The following is a 15,063-nucleotide window of genomic DNA, read 5'->3' as shown; positions in this document are numbered from 1 at the left end:
TGAGGTGAGGGGCGAGCTGATCGCTCACATCATTGACTGGGTGCAAAGTGTAAATATTTATTTTGTTTTTACCATTTTTAGTTGATGACCGTTCTATTAATATGTAAATAATCGGGCATTTCCTATAACTTGTTATGAAGCATTTGGCGTGTATTAAATGTATTTAATCTTATTCACGGGGTTGTGATTGGTGAACAAGCCTCGATTTCAATCTTGCAGCCCCCTGGATGGAGGTGGGCCACTTGTGCCCCCCACTCACTCGCTCAGGTTGATTGCCACATTGGCACAGTGGTTAGCACTGCTGCCTCACATCGCTAGGGTCCCAATTTCGATTCCGGCCTTGGGTGACTATCTGTGCGGAGTCTGCACATCCTCTCCGTGTCTGCGTGGGTTTCCTCAGGGTGCTCCGGTTTCCTCCCACAGTCCAAAGATGTGCGGGTTAGGTGGATTGGCCGTGCTAAATCGTCCCTTCGGGTGGGGGTTGCAGGAACAGGACGGGGGTTTGGACCTAGGTGGGGTGCTCTTTCGAAGGGTCGGTGGAGACTCGATGGGCCAAATGGCCTCCTTCTGCACTGCAGGGATTCTATGATTCTATGATACATTTCCAAGTCAAGATGGTGAGTGGCTTGGAAAGTCCTGGTGCCCTCATGGGTCTGCTGCCCTTGTCCTTCCAGATGGTAGAGGTCACAGGTTTGGAAGATGCTGTCAAAGGAGGCTTAGTCTGCAGCTTAAGGAAGGAAATTAAAAAAATAAAGGAAACAATTTCTTCCTTGGAAGCAGATAGCCAGTTACACAGTGAGTTAAGTACAGGACAGACCTAACTGTCCCGACAAAGTGACTCTATCTACACTCGCAGAGCAGTAGGAAGTAGGAAGAAACTTAAGCAAGGAGTCAGGAGGGCTGAAAGGGGTCACAAAAAGTCATTGGCAACTAGGGTTAAGGAAAATCCCAAGGCTTTTTACACGTACATAAAAAGCAAGAGGGTAGCCAGGGAAAGGGTTGGCCCACTGAAGGACAGGGGAGGGAATCTATGTGTGGAGCCAGAGGAAATGGGCTAGTTACTAAATGAATACTTTGCATCAGTATTCACCAAAGAGAAGGAATTGGTGGATGTTGAGTCTGGAGAAGGGTGTGTCTCATTGCCTGGGTCACATTGCGATCCAAAAAAGACGAGGGCATCTTGAAAAGTATTAAGGTAGATAAGTCCCAGGGCCGGATAGGATCTACCTCAGAATACTGAAGACGGCTAGAGAGGAAATTGCTGAGGCCTTTACAGAAATCTTTGGATCCTCACTGTCTTCAGGTGATGTCCCGGAGGACTGGAGAATAGCCAATGTTGTTCCTTTGTTTAAGAAGGGTAGCAAGGATAATCCAGGGAACTACAGGCCGGTGAGCCTTACGTCAGTGGTAGGGAAATTACTGGAGAGAATTCTTCGAGACAGGATCTACTCCCATTTGGAAGCAAATGGACGTATTAGTGAGAGGCAGCATGGTTTTGTGAAGGGGAGGTCGTGTCTCACTAACTTGATCGTGTTTTTCGAAGAGGTCACAAAGATGATTGATGCAGGTAGGGCAGTAGATGTTGTCTATATGGACTTCAGTAAGGTCCCTCATGGTAGACTGGTACAAAAGGTGAAGACACACGGGATCAGGGGTGAGTTGGCAAAGTGGATACCGAACTGGCTCGGTCATAGAAGGCAGAGAGTAGCAATGGAAGGTTGCTTTTCTGATTGGTTGGCTGTGACTAGTGGTGTTCCGCAGGGATCAGTGCTGGGACCTTTGCTGTTCGTAGTATATATAAATGATTTTGAACTGGTCTAATTAGGAAGTTTGCAGATGACACAAAGATTGGTGGAATTGCGGATAGCGTTGAGGACTGTCAGAGGATACAGCAGGATTTAGATCGTTTGGAGACTTAGGCGGAGAGGTAGCAGATGAGTTTAATCCGGACAAATGTGAGGTAATACATTTTGGAAGGTCTAATGCAGGTCGGGAATATACAGTAAATGGTAGAACCCTCAAGAGTATTGACAGCCAGAGAGATCTAGGTGTACAGGTCCACAGGTCACTGAAAGGGGCAACACAGGTGGAGAAGGTAGTCAAGAAGGCATACGGCATGCTTGCCTTCATTGGCCGGGGCATTGAGTATAAGAATTGGCAAGTCCTGTTGCAGCTGTATAGAACCTTAGTTAGGCCACACTTGGAGTATAGTGTTTGATTCTGATCGCTACACAGCCAGAAGGATGTGGAGGCTTTAGAGAGGGTGCAGAAGAGATTTGCCAGGATGTTGCCTGGTATGGAGGGCATTAGCTATGAGGAGCGGTTGAATAAACTCGGTTTGTTCTCACTGGAACGACGGAGGTTGAGGGGCGACCTGATAGAGGGCTACAAAATTATGAGGGGCATAGACAGAGTGGATAGTCAGAGGCTTTTTCCCAGGGTAGAGGGGTCAATTACTAGGGGGCATAGGTTTAGAGTAGATGTACGAGGCAGGTTATTTACACAGAGGGTAGTGGGTGCCTGGAACTCGCTGCCGGAGGAGGTGGTGGAAGCAGGGACGATAGTGATGTTTAAGGGGCATGTGGACAAATACATGAATAGGATGGGAACAGAGGGATACGGACCCAGAAAGTGTAGAAGATGTCTACAAAATTATGAGGGGCATAGACAGTGTTCTATTATGTAATTTGGAATAACACAAGCTGCCACTTGGTGCAGTTTTGAGTAAAAGATGCTCCAGACTTCGAAGTGAGTTCAATGTGTTTTATTGAACTATTAGCACAGTTCTCAATGAGTTCAACTCTCTGCTAATCTAAATGTAGTAACTCAGTCTAACTGAACCAGCCTTTGCTCTAAGCCACGAGCTGGGGTGTGATGCTGAGGATAGACCCTGTCTCACTCTGTTGGTCTGTGGAAAGAGGTGGGGCGTGAGTGCCTCATCCCTTTTATAGTGAGATCCCACCCCTGAGTATCCTGACTGCTCATTGGTCGTGTCCTATTCTATGTGTTCATTAGCTGCATGTTTGCATATCATGACAGACAGAGTGGATAGTCAGAGGCTTTTTCCCAGGGTAGAGGGGTCAATTACTAGGGGGCATAGGTTTAAGGTGCGAGGGGCAAGGTTTAGAGGAGATGTACGAGGCAAGTTTTTACACAGAGGGTAGTGGGTGCCTGGAACTCGCTGCCGGAGGAGGTGGTGGAAGCAGGGACGATAGTGACGTTTAAGGGGCATCTTGACAAATACATGAATAGGATGGGAATAGAGGGATACGGACCCAGGAAGTGTAGAGGATTTTAGTTTAGGCGGGCAGCATGGTCGGCACAGGCTTGGAGGGCCGAAGGGCCTGTTCCTGTGCTGTACTTTTCTTTGTTCTTCATTCAGTAGGATAACACATGCATGGGATGGGATTCTCCATTCCGCAGCTGACTGATGGGGTTTCCCATGTGGCTACCTCACGCCGTTGGGAAACCCGAGGGTTTGGGTGAGATGCCAGCGGACGGTAAGATTCTGCCGACGGGGAATTTCGTGGCTACACTCTGGCCATCACCTGAGGAAAGAGCAAAAAAATGATAGATGGGATTGCGGGGATAGGGTGGAGGTGTGGGCTTAGGTAGGGTGCTCTTTGCAAGGGCCGGTGCAGACTCGATGGGCTGAATGGCCTCCTTCTGCACTGTAAATTCTATGATTCTACCTCTGTCATCACAGTGCACCCTCGGTACTCGCTTCTGGAGTGCGACACGGATCCAGGGCTCTCAGTCTCAGAGGAGAGAGTGTCACCGGCTGAAGGAGCACTGATCACGTGCAACCCCTCTATCCTGGGGCTGTACCATAGCCACGGAGCAGTGTGGGGGCTTCAGGATGGCCTTTACTCGCTCTAACTCTGGGAGACTTTATTTTTGATGAGTGCAGAGTGGGACGTGACATCTCAGGGGGTGGAAACTGTCTGAGCCTGATGCTGGATTTAGAAGTTACAGAATATAAACTGTGTCTGCATTCACTCAACTGCTGTCTAAACGTGACACAATCCCAGAGTCCTATCCCATCCCATCGCACCTCCCTCAGTAACAGGTGGACAGCTCAACGTCTGTGAGCCCCCCACCCCCACCTTTCTCTGGCCTGTTCCAAACACAATGGCCCGGCCCACGACCTCAGCCAAACATCCAGTCCCCAGGTTACCAGTGCGCTGGGTTAAACCAATGTCTCAATCGGGTGGCACGGTGGCGCAGTGAATTAGCACTGCTGCCTCACGGCGCCAAGAACCCGGGTTCGAATCCCGGCCCCGGGTCATTGTCCGTGTGGAGTTTGCATATTCACCCTGTGTCTGTGTGGGTCTCACCCCCCACAATACAAAGATGTGCAGGGTGGGTGGGTGTGCAGGGTGGGTGTGCAGGGTGGGTGGGTGTGCAGGGTGGGTGTGCAGGGTGGGTGTGCAGGGTGGGTGGGTGTGCAGGGTGGGTGGGAGTGCAGGGTGGGTGGGTGTGCAGGGTGGGTGTGCAGGGTGGGTGGGCGTGCAGGGTGGGTGGGTGTGCAGGGTGGGTGTGGGCAGGGTGGGTGGGCGTGCAGGGTGGGTAGGTGGGCAGGGTGGGTGGGTGTGCAGGGTGGGTGGGTGTGCAGGGTGGGTGTGCAGGGTGGGTGGGCGTGCAGGGTGGGTGTGCAGGGTGGGTGGGCGTGCAGGGTGGGTAGGTGGGCAGGGTGGGTGGGTGTGCAGGGTGGGTGGGTGTGCAGGGTGGGTGGGTGGGCAGGGTGGGTGTGCAGGGTGGGTGTGCAGGGTGGGTGGGTGTGCAGGGTGGGTGGCAGGGTGGTAGGTGTGCAGGGTGGGGTGTGTAGGGTGGGTGTGCAGGGTGGGTGTGCAAGGTGGGTGGGTGTGCAGGGTGGGTGTGCAGGGTGGGTAGGTGTGCAGGGTGGGTGTGTAGGGTGGGTGTGCAGGGTGGGTGCAGGGTGGGTGTGCAAGGTGGGTGGGTGTGCAGGGTGGGTGTGCAGGTTGGGTGTGCAGGGTGATGTGCAGGGTGGGTGTGCAGGGTGGGTGGGTGTGCAGGGTGGGTAGGTGTGCTGGGTGGGTGTGCAGGGTGGGTGTGCAGGGTGGGTGGGTGTGCAGGGTGGGTGTGCAGGGTGGGTAGGTGTGCTGGGTGGGTGTGCAGGGTGGGTGTGCAGGGTGGGTGGGTGTGCAGGGTGGGTGTGCAGGGTGGGTGTGCAGGGTGGGTGGGTGTGCAGGGTGGGTGTGCAGGGTGGGTGTGCAGGGTGGGTGGGTGTGCAGGGTGGGTGGGTGTGCAGGGTGGGTGTGCAGGGTGGGTGTGCAGGGTGGGTGTGCAAGGTGGGTGTGCAGGGTTGGTGGGTGCTTTCCGCTTTAAGGGGGAGAGCTGACTGGTGGTGGTTTAATCTGAGGGTTGCCACACCTCAGGCGAGGGGCGAGGTTGAGAAGGCGGACCTTCATGGATAAACTCAGCCGGTACGAAGATTGAACCCACGCTGCTGACTTCGCTCTGCATCACCAACCAACCATCCAGCCAACTCGGCACGGTGGCACAGTGCCGCTGCTGCTTCACAGCGCCAAGATTCAATTCTGGCCTTAGGTGACTGTCTGCGTGGAGTCTGCACGTTTCCCCGTGTCTGCGTGGGTTTCCTCTGGGAGCTCCGGTTTCCTCCCACAGTCCAAAGATGTGCGGGTTCGGTGGAGTTACGGGGACAGGGCAGGGGAATGGAAGGGTGTTCTTTGAGAGTGTGGGTGCAGACTCGATGGGCCGAATGGCCTTCTTCTGCACTGTAGGGATTCTATGGACTCTCTCTCTTCACCATCCCCACCGTAACAACATCAACAAAATTGAATGGACACTTGAGAGAAATAATCTTGCAGGTCTACAGCGGGGAATATGGGACTGACTCTACTGTTCTACAGCATGGACTTGATGGGCTGAAAGGCCTCCTTCTGTGCCAACATGCCTCTGTGACTCCAGGGAAGTGTTATAGAAGCTGTGATGCTTCTGTGTATTTGGATGGCGTGATGCAAATCAATGCGATTTATTAATCCAGTGTCTCTTCCAGCGGACATTGAGTAAGAACAGGATTGGTCTTGGCTGCCCAGTTGAATAATCGGGGAGCATTCACCGCATTAAGGTCAAGAAGATGGACACTTGGGACTGTTCCTGCTGGGGGAGACGGGTGAGTGGGGAGGCACCCAGTGTTGTCAATACTATAATCCATCTCTCACCGCCCATTTGATCAGAGAGACCTCGAGGAGAGGCAGTGAGGAAATAGGTGGGATTTGGAAATAAATCTGAAGCAGCCTCCGACTTTGTTCTTAAAAGGAAGGAATGGGGCGACATGCGGCGCAGTGGTTAGCACTGCTGCTTCACGGCACTGAGGACATGGGTTCGAATCCCGGCCCTGGGTCACTGTCCGTGTGGAGTTTGCACATTCCCCCCGTGTCTGGGTGGGTCTCACCCCTACAACCCAAAGATGTGCAGGGCAGGTGGATTGTCCACACTAAATTGCCCCTTAATTGGAAAAAATTAATTGGGTACTCTAAATTTATTTTAAAAAAGGAATGAATGAAATGATGGGACTTTCGAAAGGTTGGACACTCCTCCCTGGAATGCCGAGCTGCTCTCCCTCTCTCTCTCTCTCTTGCTCTGTCTCTCAGAGACGCTCCGACCACAGTTACGATGTGAATGTGAGACCTCAGTGACAACAGCACAAAACTCAGTCTGCAACTGACTTGCAGCTGGCACGATTGTGTCTGGGAGATTTGCGTGTTTCTATATCTGGAGAAATTAAGATTGATAATCGGGATGTGGAATTTCTTTGAAGAATTCGGGAGAGACGAGGAGCACAAGGAGAGTCTGTCTCCTTGGGTTAGCCGTCAGCTGCTTCCGATGTGAAATACACCCCGAGGAGATGGTCAACAGAGAACAAAGTCGATGATCGAGCCAAAGGCCTTTTATTAGATCGCACAGCCTGCAATGGTCACTGGGTTCACGTCAGTTATTTCAATACACCCAATAAACACTTGCTTCACTTACCCATCAACGCTACGTTTTCCTGACCATGGTCTCACTGATTGGCGGAGCAGACATCGATGGGCCGAACGGCCTACCTGTGCTCCGGTGACCTATGGTCACAGTTGGGGTGATCCAGTCGAAACCCACCTGCTACTCCCGACCTCTCTCGCCTTCCCCCTGTCACCTTGTCCTCAAGCCTACAACGTCCCCCACTCTCCCACCAACAGACTCATCCTGAGTGAGTCATGCCCCCCCCCCCCCCCCCCCCCCCCATGACCAGCGGAAAGCGTGCGAGTCGGCTTGGTGTCTGGCTGGGTGCAGAATCAGGCGGCGGTGCCTGCCACGTAGGCTGCTGTCTTCTGGAGTGATTGTGGACACTCTTCAGCGAGGAGGGCAGCACAGTAGCTCAGTGGCTAGCACTGTGGCTTCACAGCGCCAGGGTCCCAGGTTCGATTCCCCGCTGGGTCACTGTCTGTGTGGAGTCTGCACGTTCTCCCCGTGTGTGCGTGGGTTTCCTCCGGGAGGTTTTTTATGCAGAGGGTGGTGAGAGGGTGGTGAGTGCCTGGAACGCGTTGTCAGGGGAGGGTGTGGAAGCAGATACATTAACGGCATTCAAAAGGCATCTTGACAAACACATGGATAGGATGGGTATAGAGGGTATAAGGCACTAAGAAGTACTTAGGGTTTTGGCCAAGGGTGGTATCATATCCAGTACAGGCTTGGAGGGCCGAAGGGAACAGATCAGTCCGAGGGGGAGTCGTTGAGGAGTTCAGTAGCTGTGGGGAAGAAGCTGTTCCTCTGTCTGGATGTGCGGGTCTTCAGACTTCTGTACCTTCTGCCTGATGGAAGGGTCTGCCCAGGAATGAACCGTTGCTCCTGGGAGACCTCGCCATGGCGCTGTTTAGTGCTGGCCCACACAAACGTGGACCAGGCCACTGGTGGGGGCACTCCTGGGCACGTTGGCACTGCAGCCCAGGCGCCGGAAACACCACGCTAACCCCGCCCAAAACAGGACTCGTTTTCCCCCCCCCACCACGTCTGGAATAACGTGTTCAGTTTTGTTCCCCTCATTTGAAAAAAATATATCATTGAGTTAGAAGCGGTTCAGTTCACTTGACTCGTTCCTGGGGTGGGCACAGTAGGAAGCCTCACACAACGCCAGGTTAAAGTCCAACAGGTTTATTAGAAACCACAAGCTTCCGGAGCCCTGCTCCTTCCTCAGGTGAAGGGGTTCCTGGGATGAAGGACTTATGAGGGGCATGGATAGTGGATGAGCCGACACTTTCCCAGGGTGCAGGGGTCAGTCACCAGGGGGCATAGATTCAAGGTCCGTGGGGCAAAGTTTAGAGGAGATGAAGCGAGGCAGGTTTTTTATGCAGAGGGTGGTGAGTGCCTGGAACACGTTGCCAGGGGGGGCTGTGGAAGCAGATACATTAACGGCGTTCAAAAGGCATCTTGACAAACACATGGATAGGATGGGTATAGAGGGATAAGGCACTAAGAAGTACTTAGGGTTTTGGCCAAGGGTGGTATCATATCCAGTACAGGCTTGGAGGGCCGAAGGGCCTGTTCCTGTGCTGTATTGTTCTTTGTTCTTATGAAGAAAGGTTGGACAGGGTGGCCTATATCCAGTGGAGCTCAGAAATATGAGGAGCGACCTTATTGAAACATACGGTAGCATGGTGGTTAGCATAAATGCTTTACAGCTCCAGGGTCCCAGGTTCGATTCCCGGCTGGGTCACTGTCTGTGCGGAGTCTGCACGTCCTCCCCGTGTGTGCGTGGGTTTCCTCCGGGTGCTCCGGTTTCCTCCCACAGTCCAAAGATGTGCAGGTTAGGTGGATTGGCTGTGATAAATTGATAATTCGTGACCAAAAAGGATAGGAGGGGTTACTGGGTTTTGGGGATAGGGTGGAAGTGAGGGCTTAAATGGGTCGGTGCAGACTCGATGGGCCGAATGGTCTCCTTCTGCACTGTATGTTCTATGTTCTAAGGCAGCTCCCCAGGAGAGGCGAGCATCAAGCAGGAAAGAACGAGATGGGTAGCGGTTGGTGGCATTAATTTTGCAATCCTCACGGCGCTGAGGACCCGGGTTCGATTCCAGCCCCGGGTCAGTGTCCGTGTGGAGTTTGCACATTCTCCCCGTGTCTGCGTGGGTCTCACCCCCACAACCCAAAGATGTGCAGGGTAGGTGGGTTGGCCGTGCTAAATTGCTCCTTACTTGGGAAAAAAAAATTGGGTACTCTAAATTAAACTATTTGTTTCGGAATCTTATCACTTAAACTGAGGCTAAAAGACAGGGTGCCCAGATTGAACAGGAACAGCAGCCAGTGACTGGATCGGGTTTTAAGTTTGGCCTTTATGGTTTGCAGGCCGCAAAAAGCAAAAATAAAGACGTTATAAGTGGACACAGGACTGGGAGGAGGCCCGAGGCCTGTCCCGCCATCCATGGCTGATCATTCAGTCCGAATTCAATCTACTCCTTATGGTTCTGCAACCCTTAATACCCCCCCCCCCCCCCCCCCCCCCCCATCCCCCTAACCACTCTCAATCCATCGCGGGCCTGAAATTTTCTATCAATCCGCCGAATTCCGGATTTTCATCCTGTTGGACAATGAGGTTAAGACGGTCGCTGGCTATTGGGCATCTTGAATTCTGCCGTGTTTCCCGTGACCTTTGGTGTGAGGGCCCGGCGCAGCCTTTCAGCAGCACAGGGCGCTTCGAGGTGGCTTACAGACAATGGGGCACCTACTTCCCAACTATAGGAACAATGGCAGCCAACAATTAGTGCACAGCAAGATCCCACAAACAGCAATGTGATGACGAACAGGTCGGTCCCCCCCCCCCCCCCCCCCCCACTTCCCCCCCCACCACACACACACACACACACCCCCGCCCCTCCCTGCTCTTCTTTGAAATAGCGGACACGGAATTTAAATTTTTTTTTAGAGTATCCAATTAATTTTTCCCAATTAAGGGGCAATTTAGCCTGGCCAATCCACCTACCCGGCACATCTTTGGGTTGTGGGGGTGAAACCCACGCAGACACGGGGAGAACGTGCAAACTCCACACGGACAGTGACCCAGGGCCGAGATTCAAAACCGGTCCCTCAGCGCCGTAGGCAGCAATGCTAACCACTGCGCCGCCGTGCTGCCCTCAATTGACATCTTGACCAAAGCACTCTCGCTCCTTCATAGAATATATAGTGCATGAGGAGGCCATTTAGCCCATCGAGTCTGCACTGGCCCTTGGAAAGAGCACCCTACGTAAGCCCACACCTCCACCCTGTCCGCGTAACCCCCACCTAAACATCTGGACACTAAGGGGCAATTGATGATGGCCAATCCACCTAACCAGCTCATCGTTGGACTGTGGGAGGAAACCAGAGCGCCCGGAGGAAATCCATGCAGACACGGGGAGAACGTGCAGACTCCATACAGTCACCCGAGGCCGGAATCGAACCCGGGTCCCTGGCACTTTGTGGCAGCAGTGTTAACCACTGTGCCACCCTGCGGCCCCTGTAGTAATTTGAAAGTAATTTGTATCTCTATGTTTATCTTTTTAATCTGCGATTTGGATGCTGACATTTTGTTTGGCAATACCCCAGAGGAAAGGGCACCGATAGACGGTACCATCATATCGTCAGGTCCCTCCGGATGATAAGATGTGTAAGAATCACCTGCAAGGTGTGAGGAATGTGGGTGTGATCTTGTGGCCCTGCTCTTGTCGGTAATGTTATAGAACTCGCTCTCTCTGGGCTCACCTAAATGTGTCGGCTTCAGGTTCTCCTGATTTGATTTATTGTCACATGTACCGAACTACAGTTAAAAGTATTTTTCGGAATCCTGGCTCTGGGTCACTGTCCGTGAGGAGTTTGCACATTCTCCCCGTGTCTGCGTGGGTTTCACCCCCACAACCCAAAAGATGTGCAGGATAGGTGGATTGGCCAGGCTAAATTGCCCCTTAATTGGAAAAAATAATTGGGTACTCTAAATTTATTTTTTAAAAAGTATTTTTCTGCGGCCGAGGGAACGTACACAGTACGTACATTGTAGACAAAGAGAATAATCGACAGAGAACATTGACAAATGGTAGATCGACAAACAGTGATTGGTTACAGTGCAGAACAAGGGGCCAAACAAAGCAAATACATGAGCAAGAGCAGCATAGGGCGTCGTGAATAGTGTTCTTACAGGGAACAGATCAGTCCGAGGGGGAGTCGTTGAGGAGTTCAGTAGCTGTGGGGAAGAAGCTGTTCCTCTGTCTGGATGTGCGGGTCTTCAGACTTCTGTACCTTCTGCCTGATGGAAGGGTCTGCCCAGGAATGAACCGTTGCTCCTGGGAGACCTCGCCATGGCGCTGTTTAGTGCTGGCCCACACAAACGTGGACCAGGCCACTGGTGGGGGCACTCCTGGGCACGTTGGCACTGCAGCCCAGGCGCCGGAAACACCACGCTAACCCCGCCCAAAACAGGACTCGTTTTCCCCCCCCCACCACGTCTGGAATAACGTGTTCAGTTTTGTTCCCCTCATTTGAAAAAAATATATCATTGAGTTAGAAGCGGTTCAGTTCACTTGACTCGTTCCTGGGGTGGGCACAGTAGGAAGTCTCACACAACGCCAGGTTAAAGTCCAACAGGTTTATTAGAAACCACAAGCTTCCGGAGCCCTGCTCCTTCCTCAGGTGAAGGGGTTCCTGGGATGAAGGACTTATGAGGGGCATGGATAGTGGATGAGCCGACACTTTCCCAGGGTGCAGGGGTCAGTCACCAGGGGGCATAGATTCAAGGTCCGTGGGGCAAAGTTTAGAGGAGATGAAGCGAGGCAGGTTTTTTATGCAGAGGGTGGTGAGTGCCTGGAACACGTTGCCAGGGGGGGCTGTGGAAGCAGATACATTAACGGCGTTCAAAAGGCATCTTGACAAACACATGGATAGGATGGGTATAGAGGGATAAGGCACTAAGAAGTACTTAGGGTTTTGGCCAAGGGTGGTATCATATCCAGTACAGGCTTGGAGGGCCGAAGGGCCTGTTCCTGTGCTGTATTGTTCTTTGTTCTTATGAAGAAAGGTTGGACAGGGTGGCCTATATCCAGTGGAGCTCAGAAATATGAGGAGCGACCTTATTGAAACATACGGTAGCATGGTGGTTAGCATAAATGCTTTACAGCTCCAGGGTCCCAGGTTCGATTCCCGGCTGGGTCACTGTCTGTGCGGAGTCTGCACGTCCTCCCCGTGTGTGCGTGGGTTTCCTCCAGGTGCTCCGGTTTCCTCCCACAGTCCAAAGATGTGCGGGTTAGGTGGATTGGCCATGATAAATTGCCCTTAGTGTCCTAAAAATTAAGGTTAAGGGGGGGGGTTGTTGGGTTACGGGTATAGGGTGGATACGTGGGTTTAGGTGGGGTGATCATTGCTCGGCACAACATCGAGGGCCGAAGGGCCTGTACTGTTCTATGTTCTATAAGGGGCTGAATCGGGTGGATACTCCAAATCTGTTTCCTCTTGTGGGGGGGACTAGAACTCTGGGACGTAGATTAAGAATAAGACAGAGATGAGGAGACTTCTTCTCTCTGAGGGTCGCTGCATTGCCGAATTCCATTCCCCTGGAGCTAGTGGAGGCCAAATCCTTCAATTTATTCCAAGGCGGAGTTAGATTTTGGTTAGCGAAGGGGATCAAGGGTTATTCGAGTGAACAGGAAACTGCAGCTGAGACCAGCAGCAGGTCAGCCATGATCTTACTGAATGGAGTAGCAGGAGGCCGAATGGCCCACTCCAGCCCCTGACTCCTACGGTACCGAGAGAGACACAAGATGGGAGGTAATTGGCAAAAGTACTGGAGGAAACATTTTTTTGCACACAGCAGTTCTAATCCGAGTAGGCACTTCCTGAAAGGGCGATGGAAGCAGATTCAGGGGGGGGGGGGGGGGGGGGGGAATGAATTGGACTGCTCTTTCAAACAGCCAGCACGGACACGAAGCGCTGAATGGCCTCAGCTCCTGCTCTCTCGTTCATAAGCTGTATCGGTAGCTGTGTCGTCCGAGGGTTGCATGAACTGGGGTCAGGCGGTCTGCTGTGTGTGGGATGTTGCTGGTCAGAATGACTGCTGTATTTACCTAATTGACAACACTCGTTACACTTCAAAGAGCGGCTCATTGTGTGACTGGCTTGAGTCTGGATCACTGAATAAACACAACTTTTATTGCATTATTAGACTGTCTGGAAGTTTACATTCAGCTGAACGGCTCTGTCTGGGAGCCAGACCCAGTGACTGCTGCCACCCTGTGGTTGTAGGCAGCCTAAGCCACAAACCGGCGATGGCACCCACTGTGAATCAGTTCTGCAGCTTGATTACAAAACAATAGCAATAATCTTTATTAGTGTCACAAGTCGGTTTACGTTAACACTGCAATGAAGTTACCGTGACACTCTTGCCTCAGGCTTTCCTTGAAGCTTAATCTGTCATAAGACGTATGGCAGCACAGTAGCATTGTGGATAGCACAATGGCTTCACAGCTCCAGGGTCCCAGGTTCGATTCCGGCTTGGGTCACTGTCTGTGCGGAGTCTGCACATCCTCCCCGTGTGTGCGTGGGTTTCCTCCGGGTGCTCCGGTTTCCTCCCCCAGTATAAAGATGTGCAGGTTAGGTGGATTGGCCATGATAAATTGCCCTTAGTGTCCAAAATTGCCCTTAGTGTTGGGTGGGGTTACTGGGTTATGGGGATAGGGTGGAGGTGTTAACCTTGGGTGGGGTGCTCTTTCCAAGAGCCGGTGCAGACTCGATGGGCAGAATGGCCTCCTTCTGCACTGTAAACTCTACGATTCTCCCTTGTCATGGGCTAGAAGTTGTGGGTTCAAATCCCAGGGCGGGATCCGGAGCTGCCTGGCCTCTCGGAGAAATCCCATGGCAACTATTTCGAATTCGAACGGGAGGGGGCCCAGCGCTCTTCAGTGTCAGGGATAATAATTAATCCTCAACCAGCAACCCCAAAAAAGCAGATTATCTGCCCACCGTCACGTTGCTCTTTGTGGGATCTGGCTGTGCGCAAATGGGCTGCACTTTAAAAAAAATGGGCTATAAAATACGTCGGTATGTTCTGAGGTTGTGAAAAGGTTTTACTCAGGTTTTATCACAGCTGTGACTGAAGCTGGGACAATCTGTTCCCCACGGTTTCGTACCACAGCAACTGAACCTGCCCAGACACAGTTTAATACTCGTGTATCCATGTCTGTTCAAAAGAGAATGAAATCAATGTATCAGAAACAGTTTGTCCCTTGCTAATCCTGTCCGCCTCCTCCCCTGCCTATACTTTGTTACCCTGTTGAGGAATAGTGTTCTCCCTATCAGATTCTCTCCGCACACACTCAAATCTACGCAACTATGTGTCAGGCGCAGGGGAACACCACTATCTGCAAGTTCCCCTCCAAGCCTCTCACCGTCCTCACTTGGAAATATATTGGCCGCTCCTTCACTCTCGCTGGATCAGGACCCCGGAACTCCCTCCCTAACAGCACAGTGGGTGTACCTACAACCACTGGGATGGCTACGGCTCAAGAAGGCAGCTCACCACCCACCTTCTCAGGGGGCAACTAGGGATGGGCAATAAATGCTGGCCTTGCTACATCCCATAAATGAAATTTAAAAAGACACAATGTAGCCTGCTCCATTCCAGTTGTTACCAGTGATCTGCTTTAGCTATGCAGATGTGGAAGCAAAAAGGGACTTGATGTTGAAATCATGTTGCCAACTCACTCCATCCAGCAACTCAATATGGGCAACGTCTCCTGATTCCTAGCCTCTCCTTTTTAAAAAATAAATTTAGTGTACCAAATTCATTTTTTCCAATTAAGGGGCAATTTAGCGTGGCCAATCCACCTACCCTGCACATCTTTGGGTAGTGGGGGCGAAACCCACACAGACACGGGGAGAATGTGCAAACTCCACACGGGCAGTGACCCAGAGCAGGGATTGAACCTGGGACCTCGGCGCCGTGAGGCCGCAGTGCTAACCCACTGCGCCACCGTGCCGCCCTCCCTAGCTTCTCCTGTGTCTATGAAGAATGAAGCCCGTCCA

This window comes from Scyliorhinus canicula, chromosome 27 (assembly GCF_902713615.1).
Source record: "Scyliorhinus canicula chromosome 27, sScyCan1.1, whole genome shotgun sequence".
NCBI lineage: Eukaryota > Metazoa > Chordata > Chondrichthyes > Carcharhiniformes > Scyliorhinidae > Scyliorhinus > Scyliorhinus canicula.
The sequence above is the reverse complement of the archived record's forward strand: the minus strand, read 5'-3'. Positions refer to the sequence as shown.